The sequence below is a fragment of the Oncorhynchus nerka genome, linkage group LG6 (assembly GCF_034236695.1).
Source record: "Oncorhynchus nerka isolate Pitt River linkage group LG6, Oner_Uvic_2.0, whole genome shotgun sequence".
Lineage (NCBI taxonomy): Eukaryota > Metazoa > Chordata > Actinopteri > Salmoniformes > Salmonidae > Oncorhynchus > Oncorhynchus nerka.
This window is the reverse complement of record NC_088401.1, coordinates 47808135-47822404: the sequence shown is the minus strand read 5'-3', so window position 1 is coordinate 47822404 and position 14270 is coordinate 47808135. Positions and strand designations below refer to the sequence as shown.

Genomic DNA, 14270 nt, shown 5'->3' with positions numbered 1-14270 from the left:
TTGTCACACAACACTGGATTATTGACCTCTGCCTGCCCTGACCCTGAGACTGCCTACCGTTGTCACGTCCTGACCGTAGTTCCTTTTTTATGTCTCTATTTTAGTTTGGTCAGGGAGTGAGTTGGGGTGGGCATTCTATGTTTTTGTTCTATGTTTTGTATTTCTGGTTTTGGCCTGGTATGGTTCCCAATCAGAGGCAGCTGTCAATCGTTGTCTCTGATTGAGAACCATTCTTAGGCAGCCTGTTTTCCCACTATGGGTTGTGGGTAGTTGTTTTCTGTGTCTGTATTTTCACCATACAGAACTGTTTCGATTTTCATTTCTTTCCTGCACTTTGTTATTTTGTATTATCTTGTGTTCTGATTTAATAAAGTTAACATGGACACATACCACGCTGCATTTTGGTCCGATCCATCCTACTCCTCCTCAGAAGAGGAGGAAACCGTTACAACCGTTCTGTACCTTTTGGACTCTGATTTGGATTATACTGAGCTCTGCCTGTCCTTGACCTTTCGTTTTGCCTGCCCCCTGTTCTAGTAATAAACTTTTGTTACTTCGACACTGTCTGCAGCTTGGTCTTCCCTAAAATGTGATAATAAGATAAGGGGCATTAAAAGTGTTATCAATTTAGAGTTTTGAAAATATACCACTTACATCTGAAAAATTTCTGTAAAAAAAACCTGTAATTGACACAATGATATTCATGTGTGACCAGCCTTACTTAGCGGTGTCATACAGGACAGGATATTGTATGTCATCAAGGGCCCGAATTCATTATTTTATTTCAGGAAAATTATTTCCAACATTTACAGTAGAACTCAACTTTCTAGCTTACCATATCATATTATTTCCTTATGTAAATGTAAATATTATGTTGATTCAGTGTGTGTGTGTGTGTGTGTGTTTGTGCAAACATCCCAGCTAGCAATCAGGAACCGGCCCCTCTTCCGGGGGGCCGGAACTGATTGAATCGGCCCGAAATCGAGTGTCGGACTCGGCCCGGAATCAAAATGAATGACTGCCCAGAATCGGCCCAAGTACATCGGGCCGTTTCTTTCTACCGGAATTCAGCCGACTTTGTTGGCATCTTACCAGAACCCCCCCAGAAGCGGCCCGATGCAAATGTCAATACATGTATACAAAATTACCCGATTTAGTAATTTTAAATATTACTATTATACATTTTATGCATTCAAATTATGTCGGAGGAAACACCGTAGACCAGGTGACCGTGTTGGTGTGCATGCGCCTGGCCCTGCACAGGAGTTGCTACAGCACGATGGGACAAGGACATCCCGGCTGGTCAAAACCTCCTCTAACTCGGAGGACGCTGGGCCAATTGTGCATCGCCTCATGGGTCTCCCGGTCGCGGCCGGCACGGGTATCAACCTAGCATCTGTAGCAACGCAGTCCGCACTGCGATGCAGTGTCTTAGACCGCTGCACCACTCGGGAGGCTCCATTCACAAAGTTTTTAATGCTTATCAATTGCCTTGCACAAAGTATCAAAATACTAAAATACTACTTAAACAGGACTCTTAAAAAAAATTCATTTAAATGTTTAATTGCATTTTTTTTTATCACAGAAACAATGAGAAAATATGGGAAACTAAATCAATAATGAAATGCTCATTATGTAAAGCAGCCTGTGTGGTCATCTGCCAGAGAGTAGCCCAATCGGCCTGGGAACCAAGTAATACATTTGGGCCAGATAACTCACACCGGAATCGTCCTTAACCTCGCCCTTAACCTGATTCCGGTAATTCTCACCGGAATCAGCCCGAGCTCAATCCCCGCATCCAAGCCATAAGTAATACAGCCTAAGGCGGCCCAGACTCCACATAACGTCACTCGACTCTCAGTCGAGTGCCTCCACTCTCAGCTGGGATCATCCCAGATCCACTGTGCTAGCTGGGACCTTTTAAAATGTGTTATTCGTAATACGGACAGTACCTGAGGTGAATGACAATGCTTGCTTGTCTGAGTTTAAAAAAATCCTTGCCAAAAAACACAGAAACCGAAAACATTTTTCTCTCCAAACAGAAAAGCACTCAGGACTAACACAACACTGATATAATGTCATAAAAAATGATTGTCTATTTATTTCTCAGTGCCTGACAAAAACGGTTACGCTACAGGGATGGACATGATATAACTTAATCAATTACTAAAAACAACAAAATGGACCGTTACAGAGTGTCAGTGAAGAACGACTTTCCTAAAAGCTTTAATTGGGTCTTTCTCTTTCTGACACTCTCTTCTCTAATAAATGAGCCATAACTCATTTATAATTTGAAAGCTGTTTTCACAAGCTTTATGGACTGTATAAAATCTTTATAAAAAATGTTTTGTTTTGTTTTTCAGTTCTCTTATAATCAATGTTCCAGTGACACAGTAGCGAGTGGCTCCAGAGTGGCGAGTGGCTCCAGAGTGGCAAGTGGCGCAGCAGTCTAAGGTACTGCATCTCAGTGCTAGAGGCGTCACTACAGACAATGGTCCAATCCCGGGCTGTATCACAACCAGCCGTGATCGGCGCACAATTGGCCCAGCGTCGTCTGGGTTAGGGGAGGGTTATTTGTAAATAAGATTTTTTTTCTTAAATGACTTGCCTAGTTAAATAAAGGTTTACAAAAAAATCTATAAACACAGTCAGTGCAGGCTCAATTCAGTAATTATAAGCAATACTAGGAACATAAAGTAAACGATTCACAGCAGCACCTTGACCACGCAAAGCACTAGCTCTCTACTGAGGTCTGATCAATAGGAGAAATGGTGATAAACTGCAGAGACATGGACATCTCTCATTGTTCTCTTGCTGTTCATTTTTCGCTTGCCGTTCATTTCTGGAGTCAGTGCACACTGTCTATAATTACCAACTGGGATGAAAAAAAGTTTTATGTGCCGCTTTCACGTTCCACTCTTTTCACCAATACCATTTTTTAGATTCTAGATACATTGTGGAAAGAATGGTCATTCAGAGAGTCATGACAATGCATTCTTATGACAAACTGTGTATGGGGACAGCAATCACATACTGTACTTCCTCATTACATCCATGTACTAATTTCTACAAAGTGGACATGTGGAGTAGTAAGTCATCTACCTACCAAAAAATACATGTGATAAAGTTTGATTCTGTATGTTTCCACTGAGACCTGTAATTGAACAGAGAGGTAATTCCCCTCTGTTTAACTGATGGGACGGTGTGAGTCTGTGCCGTGCTGGGCCGTGAGACAGATAGAGGGCTTCAGAGTATATAGAACTTCTGAGGGAAGGGCGTAAAGTGAACATAGGAATGGAAACTGTCAGAGAGTTTGTTTTCACATCTAAGCTTTAGCTCTTGGGTTTGCTCAGCTCCACAGAGTTCTAATGCGATGTGAAAGTGGAGTCTATTGATCCTTCAACAAGGCCCTCTCCCATGCCATGCCATTCATCAGAACACATCCTCTATCTAGTATCTACCACACACCAAACCTGGCACCGCCACTGCCTTATTGACTGGCTGCTGAGTTGTTGCGTAAGCTCACTTTGACCAGCCAGGCAGGCAGCTCACATTGGAACAGAGATGAACACACTTCTAGTCGTCACAGCTAATCATCAGAACACACTTGCTTTGCCTTTCCTTTACTCCTGGCTCTCTGCTGTTTACACCTCTTATCTCTGTCTTGCTGGGAGAATCACCACATATATTTTCTAACACCAGCTTCATCAGAGACCAAGGATTGGAACCAAAATATTTTTTGTTCTGAACAGAACCATCATTTTTTTTCTTTTTTTATAATAAACTTTTGAAAGACAAACACACACACTGTGCTGCCAGTACCTATGGACAGACAAGTTGAGAGCGCGAGATGCGGGTTGGGAGAGTGCGAGAAAGGGTGGAGGAGGAGGCTTGGAATGAAGTGCTGGGCATCTTGTAATGAAATGCATTATCTGAGTTAGGCCCACAGAATTTTACCTACAGAGGAGCGACTTCTATGGAGGAACTTTGAATGTCTTTTAACGTCCGAGAGTAGGACCAGAGCTATTGTTAACTAGCGTGTGTGTGCAGAGCGGCACTAGAATTAAAAACACGTCTTACATTTTTGCAGTTAATAAATGTGAAATGGGATACATATACTATCCTTAGCTAGCACTGAACAAGTTCATCCATTCTTCTCTAATTAAAAATCTCTCTCTCTAATTTCTGAATCGTGCTTTTAATGTTGCCAGTAGGCTACAGTTAGTGGTGTAAAGTACTGAAGTAAAAATACTTTAAAGTACTTAAGTCATTCTTGGGGGTATCTGTACTTTACTTTACTATTTATATGTGTGCCAACTTTTACTTTTACTTCACTACATTCCTGAAGAAAATGTACTTTTTACATCAAACATTTTCCCTGACACCCAAATTCACACACTTATCAAGAGAACATCCCTGGTCATCCCTACTGCCTCTGATCTAGCAGACTAACTAAACACAAATGCTTCATTTGTAAATGATGTCTGAGTGTTGATGATGCTGTCTGGTATGCTTAATATAAGGAATTTTAAATGGTTGATACTTTTCTGTTTACTTTTGATACTTAAGTACATTTGAGCAATTCCATTTACTTTTGATACTTAATTACATTTAAAACCAAATACCTTTAGACTTTTACTCAAGTAGTATTTTACTGGGTGACTTTCACTTTTACTTGAGTCATTTTCTATTAAGTTCTCTTTACTTTTACTCAAGTATGACAATTGAGTACTTTTTACACCACTGGCCACAGTAACCTATGCTTCGGAGGGGGAGGGGCAGAAAGTCTACACACATACTGGCAAAGATTTCCAACTTGCAGGCAGGCACTGGAAGATTTGGAGTGACAGAGGGAGGGCTTTGAATAGGTGCTTTGTTGCGATTTTTGTGGGACTGAACAAAAATGCCCAGAACGTAAAATAATGTGATTAGCATGATGTCAGTAACAAGAACATTTCCCAGGACATTGACATGTCTTATATGGGCAGAAAGCTTAAAATCTTGTTAATCTAACTGAACTGTTCAATTTACAGTAGCTATAAAAATTAACATACTATTGTTTGAGGAGCGTGCACAACAACAAAATAACTTTTGTCACGGCAACTCGTTTGATACATTCACCGCTGAAGGTAAACAATGCACTTACATGCAATAATCCTGCTCTGATTTGTCATCTTGAGGGTCCCAGAGATAAAATGTAGCATAGTTTTGGTTTATAAAATCAATTTTTATATTCAACAATTTGAACCCTGCTTGTGTCCAGCTCCACACCCACAGAGCCCGACCATCTAGATATGTGAAAGTTAGTGTATAAGCTAATGACCAATCATGCATGACATTTCTGGGAGTGTGTAAACTTAATTTTTGTATGTTCTCTATAGTTAAGTACTTGAAAATGTATCAAATGACCAATTCAGCACATTTGGGCAGACTTGATACAAAATATTGTCCAGTATTGCAACGCTTCACTGGAACAATCTGAAACTTTGCACACATAATGCAAGTGGCCAAAATCTAAATTGCACATAAACTGCAATATTACAGTATGGTCTTTCTCTTGCATTTCAAAGATAATGGGCAGAATTTTTTTTATGTTTATTTGTTTGTATTATCTTTTACCAGATCTTGTGTGTTATATTCTCCTACACTAATTTCAAATTTCCACAAATTTCACTTCCACAAAGTGTTTCCTTTAAAATGGTATCAAGAATATGCATATCCTTGCTTCAGGTCCTGAGCTACAGTTAGATTTAGGTAAAAATGTTTGTTTTTAAAGGGTCTGATCATTAAGAGGTTATAATCAAAACATAGATGACAAAATAAAGTCAAACAAATTGTGTTTTTTTTTACAATTGTGGGAGACATTTAGTAATATCAAGGAAACCTGACTTTTTTCAATCAATTTGTCAAATTTCAGATGTAAGTTCGGAACCTTTGAAAGATAATACAAAAGGGGAAAAAAAGTTTTTTGTGTTTTTTTTTTGTATCATCATCTTTGAAATGCAAGAGAAAGGCCATAATGTATTATTCCAGCCCAGGTGCAGTTTAGATTTTGTCCAATAGATGACCGCAGTGTATGTGCAAAGTTTCAGACTGAACCAATTAACATTTTGACGGCCCAAATGTGCAAAATTTGTTTATTAATAACTTTTCATGCTCAAAACTGTGCGGTCTCCTCAAACATCAGCATGGCATTCGTTCACTGTAATAGATAGTGTAAATTGGACAGTGCAGTTAGATTAACAAGACTTTAAGCTTTCTGCCAATATCAAATATAGTTGAAGTCAGAAGTTTACATACACCTTAGCCAAATACATTTAAACTCAGTTTTTCACAATTCGTGACATTTAATACTAGTAAAAATGTCCTGTTTAAGTTCAGTTAGGATCATCACGTTATTTTAGGAATGTGAAATGTCAGAATAATAGTAGAGAGAATATTTTTTTAAAGCTTTTATTTCTTTCATCACATTTCCAGTGGGTCAGAAGTTTACATACACTCAATTAGTATTTGATAGCATTGCTTAACTTGGGTCTAACGTTTCGGGTAGCCTTCCACAAGCTTCCCACAATAAGTTGGGTGAATTTTGGCCCATTCCTCCTGACAGAGCTGGTGGAACTGAGTCAGGTTTGTAGGCCTCCTTGTTCGCACAAGCTTTTTCAGTTCTGCCCACAAATGTTCTATAGGATTGAGGTCAGGACGTTGTGATGGCCACTCCAATAACATGACTTTGTTGTCCTTAAGCCATTTTGCCACAACTTTGGAAGTATGCTTGGGGTCATTGTCCATTTGGAAGACCCATTTGTGACAAAGCTTTAACTTCCTGGCTGACGTCTTGAGATGTTGCTTCAATATATCCACATAATTTTCCTCCTCACGATGCCATCTATTTTGTGAGGTGCACCAGTCCCACCTGCAGCGAAGCACCCCCACAACATTAACCGGCATGGCCGATTTCAAGTTTTCATAACAATCGGTAATCGCCATTTTTGGACACTGGTTATGGCCGATTACATTGCACTCGATGAGGAGACAAGGTAAGGTGCTAGCTAGCATTAAACTTATCTTATAAAAAACCATCTATATTAACATAATCACTAGTTAACTACACATGGTTGATGATATTACTAGGTTAACTAGCTTGTCCTGCGTTGCATATAATCAATGCGGTGCCTGTTAATTTATCATCGAATCACAGCCTACTTTGCCAAATGGGTAATGATTTAACAAGCGCATTCGCGAAAATAGCACTGTTGTCGCACCAATGTACCTAATCATAAACATCAATGCCTTTCTTAAAATCAATACAGAAGTATATATATTTTTAAACCTGCATATTTAGTTCAAATAAATTAATGTTAGCAGGCAATATTAACTCGGGAAATTGTGTCACTTCTCTTGCGTTCTTTGCAAGCAGAGTCAGGGTAGAAGCAGCATTTTGGGCCGCCTGGCTTGTTGCGAACTGTGTGAAGACCATTTCTTCCTAACAAAGACCGTAATTAATTTGCCACTAATTTACATAATTATGACATAACATTGAAGGTTGTGCAATGTAACAGCAATATTTAAACTTAGGGATGCCACCTGAACAGTTCCGTATTTCACTGAAAGAATAAACATCTTGTTTTCGAAATGATAGTTTACAGATTTGACCATTTTTATGACCTATGGCTCGTATTTCTGTGTGTTTATTATATTATAATTAAGTCGATGATTTGATATTTTATAGAGCAGTTTGACTGAACAGTGGTAGGCAGCAGCAGACTCGTAATCATTCATTCAACCAGCACTTTCCTGCGTTTGCCAGCAGCTCTTCGCAATGCTTGAAGCAGAGCACTGTTTATGACTTCAAGCCTATCAACTCCCGAGACTAGACTGGCAATACTATAGTGCCTATAAGAACATCCAATAGTCAAAGGTATATGAAATGCAAATGGTATAGAGAGAAATAGTCCTAAAATTCCTATAATAACTACAACCTAACACTTCTTAACTGGGAATATTGAACCACCAGCTTTCATATGTTCTCAGGTTCTGAGCAAGGAACTTAAACGTTAGCTTTTTTACATGGCACATATTGCACTTTTACTTTCTTCTCCAACACTGTGTTTTTTCATTAAACCAAATTGAACATGTTTCATTATTTATTTGAGACTAAATATATTTTATTTATGTATTATATTATGTTAAAATAAAAGTGTTCATTCAGTATTGTTGTAATTGTCATTATTACAAATATATATATATAAAAATTGCCCGATAAATCGGTATCGGCTTTTTTGGTCCTCCAATAATCGGTATTGGTAATCGGTCGACCTCTAATATCTATGTCCTGGGAAATGTTCTTGTTACTTACAACCTCATGCTAATCGCATTGGCCTATGATATAGATATAGATATCTATAAACTATATCTTGAGATATGTGACTCTTATTTTCTCTCTTCAAGTTGACAAATACTGACTGTTTACTCTACATAGCATATCAGTGTTTTCTTAGCACAGTGAAGATAGGAAGCCTATATTGAGTTCAGATATCCATCTCTTGGCTTACTCTGGAGAGGCGAAGGTTGAGAGCCATGCATCCTCCGAAACACAACCCAGCCAAGACGCACTGCTTCTTGACACACTGCTTAACCCAGAAGCCAGCCACACCAATGTGGCAGAGGAAACACCATACACCTGGCGACCATGTCAGCGTATATATTTTTCTTTCATGCACATATCATTTGGGGATTCCCTCCAGATATCATACGTAGTATGGCTGGATTTGGCCTCATTAGATGTCCTGAGACAGGCCTATGTGGACATACTATTTCTTCTATATGTTGACAAATACTGACAGTAGGCCTTCATAGTACATTTTCTCAGCGTATACTCTTGGCTGAGGTCCATAGCAGGATCGTGATATGCATTTTGATATGCTAAATAAGGACAATTGCTGATGCATATTTGAGTTTTGAGGACATGCCTAGTGGTTAGAGCGTTGGACTAGTAACCGGAAGGTTGCAAGTTCAAAACCCCGAGCTGACGAGGTACAAATCTGTCGTTCTGCCCCTGAACAGGCAGTTAACCCACTGTTCCTAGGCCGTCATTGAAAATAAGAATTTGTTCTTAACTGATTTGCCTAGTTAAATAAAGTTAAAATAAAAAATGTTATAAAAAATGTACAAATATTAAATCCATATCATTCAAACTGACAACTGGAGAAACAAAGAAATGAGAAGCTGTTCAGAAAATACATCAAAGAAGTTAACGCTAAAGTGAGCAGCTAATTTGACATATGTTTTATTTACCTTAGTAACTTGAATCAAGACTGTTAGCTGGCTAACTTGGCCGGTAGCCAGTAGGATTATGTAGCTAGGGGGGGTAAAAGCTAACTTGTAATGTTAGCCTAGGTTACAAATAACGAAATTGCCTTCCCTCCAGGATAAAAAAAAATCCCCTATCAAGCCTCAGGGTGACCGCTAACATTTTAAAATGTTGTTGTAGGTGTATTTTGTAATACTGGTTAATAATAAGCTAACTAGCTTGAAGGCTAACTAACTAGCAACTTAGCTAGCTACTGTTGACTAACCCCATTCCGTACAAATTTGTGCAACCGCGACATTCAAACGAGGCTGCAATGAAAACTAATGGGACTGTAGCGACTGTGTTGGCATCAAAATCTGAGGTGTGAACTACGTTTCTATTCAAGCGTTGATTGACATGGTAATGGCCCGATAGTATTGGAGAAAAGTTGAAAAAAACTGACCACTCTGACGCTGTACGTTAAATTGTGACGTGTCATGACATAACGTTCAGCACACACAATGCAACTCATTCTGTGTCGTACAGCCTCTCACCGCCAGGTGTAGCGCTTCTCTCGCAAATTAAAAACAAGAAAGGGACAGGGTAAGTGGGGAATACCTAGTCAATTATACAACTGAATGTATGCATTTTTTGCGTCATCACTGCAAGCCAACATGATTCTCAAAAGCCGCGACAGCTGCTGTTTACGGATTCAAATTCGACACAAACCTTCAAATATTTATGTAATGACACATTATATCAACTCTTTATAGTATTCTATTTACATTTTAGAGGTGATAAATTGGACAAATCGAGTGGGAAAAAAAAGTGTCCCCACACAGCTCATCTCCCCTTTTCCCTATCACGCGGTACTGTAGGTTTCGCTTCCCCACCCGTCATTTTTAAAAAGACAGAGCGCATCGCCTTCTTCAATCATGCAGAGACGGGCAGCATGAAGGTCATCATTGATTTTGCTGGAAAGGGGAGAAATTGTGCTTTACAATCGTATTCATATTACAGTTGACCTGGAAGTATTATGTTTTTTGGGCACTAAAATATGGTAAATTATACGTTACAGCGCAATGTATAAAAGTTCATTAGCTAACTATAGCTAATTCCAGCCAGTAAGTTTTCTCATCATGAATGAAGCAGGTAGAGTTGTGCTATGGTTATGAGTAATGACAATATTTTCTTGCAATATCGATACAATTTTGATTCATGATTTATGCATTGACAGTTTGGAGTGGATCACAGACCAACACTCTTCCACCACGTTTGGTTTGGACTGTGAGGGACCACCACTGATGACCCAATCAGCACCCATCTCATCGTCAATGATAACAAACAGGGCAGGCAGGGGTATTAATTTTCTGATAAATAAGTACAATATTTTTCTGCAAAGATTGGTCTACGTTTGCAGAAAACATGTGTTGTGATTGGAGCTCAGAATTTGCTATGCTGCATTTTTTTTAACAGAAATAACATAGATCTGCTTTGGAAACAGCAACTTGGATTAAATATGAGATGTTTGCCTTGTATAGCCTATTACTGAATATGGTGCAAATGTATGTTCATGCGAAGAAGAACAATGATTTTCAGCACCTGAACAGATAAAAATGATTTGTGTGCTGGACATTTCATGAGTCGGATTTAGCCCATTTTCGATCAGACGAGGATGAAACATTCAAATGATTATTTATGATTCATATATCATGTAAGAATATCTATTGAAATTATGCATTTTTCTGACAAATACGGATACATAAATGATCAGGTAATGACTACAGATATGATACATTTCTGAAAATATGAATGAGTATAAAGTCTTACCATTTCCGGAGTTAGAATGTACTATTTTTGCACGACCCAACCAAATTCACATAGAAATATAAATCTGCCATTCTCATTGAAAGCAAGTCTAAGAAGAGGTAGATCTGTTCTATGTGCACTATTTCTATGCTTCTCGTTCTTAAGGTCCATTTTTGCGTCTTTTACTTTGGGTTTTGTACACCAGCTTCAAACAGCTGAAAATACAATATATGCAATAAATAGAATAAATGCATTCACAGCAGTTTAGATGGTAGAATGATTCTTTACTCTATAATTGATTGTTTTCTCACATAAACTAGAATTTTAGCAACCAGGAAATGGCAGAGCGATTTCTGCATAGTGCACCTTTAAATGTTGAATACTTTTTCTTTCACTTTGAAAATATGGAGTAGGTTGAGTAGATCGGTAGGTAAAAAAAATCAAACATAATCCTTTTTTAGATGTAATTTAATGGCCGGAAAATGTGAAAACTGTGAAAGGGGTTTATAGACTTAGATTAAATATGCATCCAAATAGATAGTGTGACGTGGTGTGAACAAGTGACTTTGTGAATGTGTTTGTTGTATTCAGTCAATTGTTAGAATTTTGAAAACATGAGTCATTTTCATGATCTGTTGAGATTTCTGTGCTTAGAGTAGTGAAAATGTGCCACATTACATGTGACAATTGCACCAAAGTCATTGAAAAAAAACTGTAACCCCATCTTTTTACTGCATTTCGTTTTTTGATTCTACAAAATGTTTTGCTGTTTTCAAATGAAACCAAATACATTGCTCTTGTTGGAACTGATTTGTATATTAAAAGAAGGTTTAATTTGATTGTAATCAGGATTTTATTAGAGACAGGTGAGGTAAGGCACGGCTGGAGTACCTTCGATCAAGATGCATTGGTTAACCTTGATTGCTCCATCAAATAGCCTGTATGACTAGCTTACATAATGTGCCAGTGTACATTTGTCAGTGTAAATATCAGATGTAACTTCAATGCAGTGTTCATATGCATAAATCGACAACCACACTCATACCAATTGGCCATTACATAGTACTGTAGGCAAAATGTGGACAAATGTGTGTAGTTATTTTGATATTAACTTTCATACTTTGAAACAATGTGAAATGTGACTATTCTAATTATTGATTTTAAGTAGGCTAGCTATGGGCATGCAGTGCTGTTGTAGTCCTTTTAATGTAGATCGTTTCCAATATTCATAGTATACATTTGGTTTGGGGTTGTACTAACTATGATACAAGTGATGGTCTAATGTAAACAACAATCCATAATAAATGGATATTTTTTTGGAATGCACTAACACATTATGTCAGTGTATATACAGTGGTTTGCACAACACGTGTATGAAAAACTGGGGCAACAGCACAGCATGATTCCCAAACAAAGTGGACTTACAACTACTTTTCATCATTAGTGTAAAAGTTAGGGACAACAGCACATATAGTGGCTGTCGGTGTCCTGTCCTCCCTCCTACGATGAACTTCCATGATAATATATATAAGTGTCAATTATAAACACTTTATACAATACAAATATGACTAATTCCACATAAGGGCTCAATTGCGATGTACAATAATAATCATTCAGCACACTTACCATTTCCTTGTGGAGACGCTGGGTCCCAAAACCATTTTACGACTCTATATGCCCCTTGAGAAAAATCACATTTTCGACTTGTATCAAAACACAGTTACGAAGTGAACTGTTTTTTTTGTGAGTGCAATTTATGAGCTGTTCCCGGCGGACATTCACAAAGCGAAATCGTTTTCCATGTATGCTGAGCGCAGTCGGAAGTATGAGCGCAAATGTAAAAGGCTGGACGGAATCATACGCGTGGGTCACCACCGCGCGCTGTTCTGTGATTGAAGTGCTTGGAAAGCACACCCTCGGTATTCCCAGCAAATTGTACCTTCAAGTCCCTCCTCTTTCGCCTGGTGTCTATTTACTTGGTAAATAAACTCCGTTTAAAATCGGTTGCAATTATCCTCTTTCATTGTCGCTTCAAAATGGTTTGATACATGTAGGCTTGGTGGCAAGTGAAATTCATTGTGAATTGAATTGCTTGAACATGTGGACCTACAAGATAGATTCCACGAGTGTAAATTGCTCTGTTATGCCATTTTTTCCTGATAATTCGTTATCTAGTATTTTTTTCTGTTAAAATATCTTACCAAATAGTCTACTACAAATCATTGTGATATGGACTGTTGGCAAAGAAACACTTGTGTACAATTTGACAAGATGTATTCTCAAAATAGAAGAGCTCTGGGCAAAATAGTATTAGGGGTTTGCAGCCAAGCCGTGATACCTATTGTTATTCTTATATTATTCTGGTCAAATAACTCCAGTTTAGATTGATCACTTTTTTTTCTACTTTGGCACAAAGAAACCAGAGGCCATGAGTAAATTGGCCTATAGGTAGCGCTGTTATAAGCAGTCTCACTTAAACCCTCATATCCGTCGCCCCGTTTGACCTAGTGTGTGTAGGTGCCTTTCCTCATGCTGAACAAAATTATTTTAAGGACCCATTAGGTCTGTCAGGATAGTATTTAGTACTTTATTAGGATCCCCATTAGCTGTTTCTGAAGCAGCAGCTACTCTTCCTGGGATCCACACAAAACACAAAATATTACATAATACAGAACTTCAAAAGACAAGAACAGCTCAAGGACTGTACCACACAATTTATAGGAGGATGATAGAATTTCCTCCATCTTGGAAATTTTGGCAAACATTTGAAAAATGTATTCTCATGAACTGTAAGTACAAATAACACAAAAAAATGGGTTATTGATAAATCAGGAAATCAGATGTTGTGTCCATTTAAATATGTTTTAAATCCACTAAACAATGGCTTATTAACTTTAAACTTTTTATAATCATCAAAGACATTACCATGATGAACCATGTTAAGTTTGGCAATGATATCTTTAACAAAATAAGGAAATAATTAACAATTCACTTTTTTGACTACAGTTGAAGTCGGAAGTTTACATACACTTAGGTTGGATTCACTAAAACTCGTTTTTCAACCACTACACAAATTTCTTCTTAACAAACTATAGTTTAGGCAAGTCGGTTAGGACATCTACGTTGTGCATGACACAAGTCATTTTTCCAACAATTGTTTACAGACAGATTA

At 38.1% G+C, this 14270-nt stretch overlaps 1 protein-coding gene across 3 annotated transcripts in view; it reads right to left on the bottom strand.

The window, feature by feature from the left end:
• Nucleotides 1-12976, bottom strand: part of LOC115131135 (5-hydroxytryptamine receptor 4-like) — a 147465-nt gene extending 134489 nt beyond the window's left edge. For all 3 annotated transcript variants that reach the window (XR_010464099.1, XR_010464100.1, XM_029662732.2), the window contains exon 1: nucleotides 12725-12976. The gene's annotated coding sequence lies outside the window, so the exon portion shown is untranslated. The remainder of the gene's footprint in view (nucleotides 1-12724) is intronic.
• Nucleotides 12977-14270: the final 1294 nt, after the last annotated feature.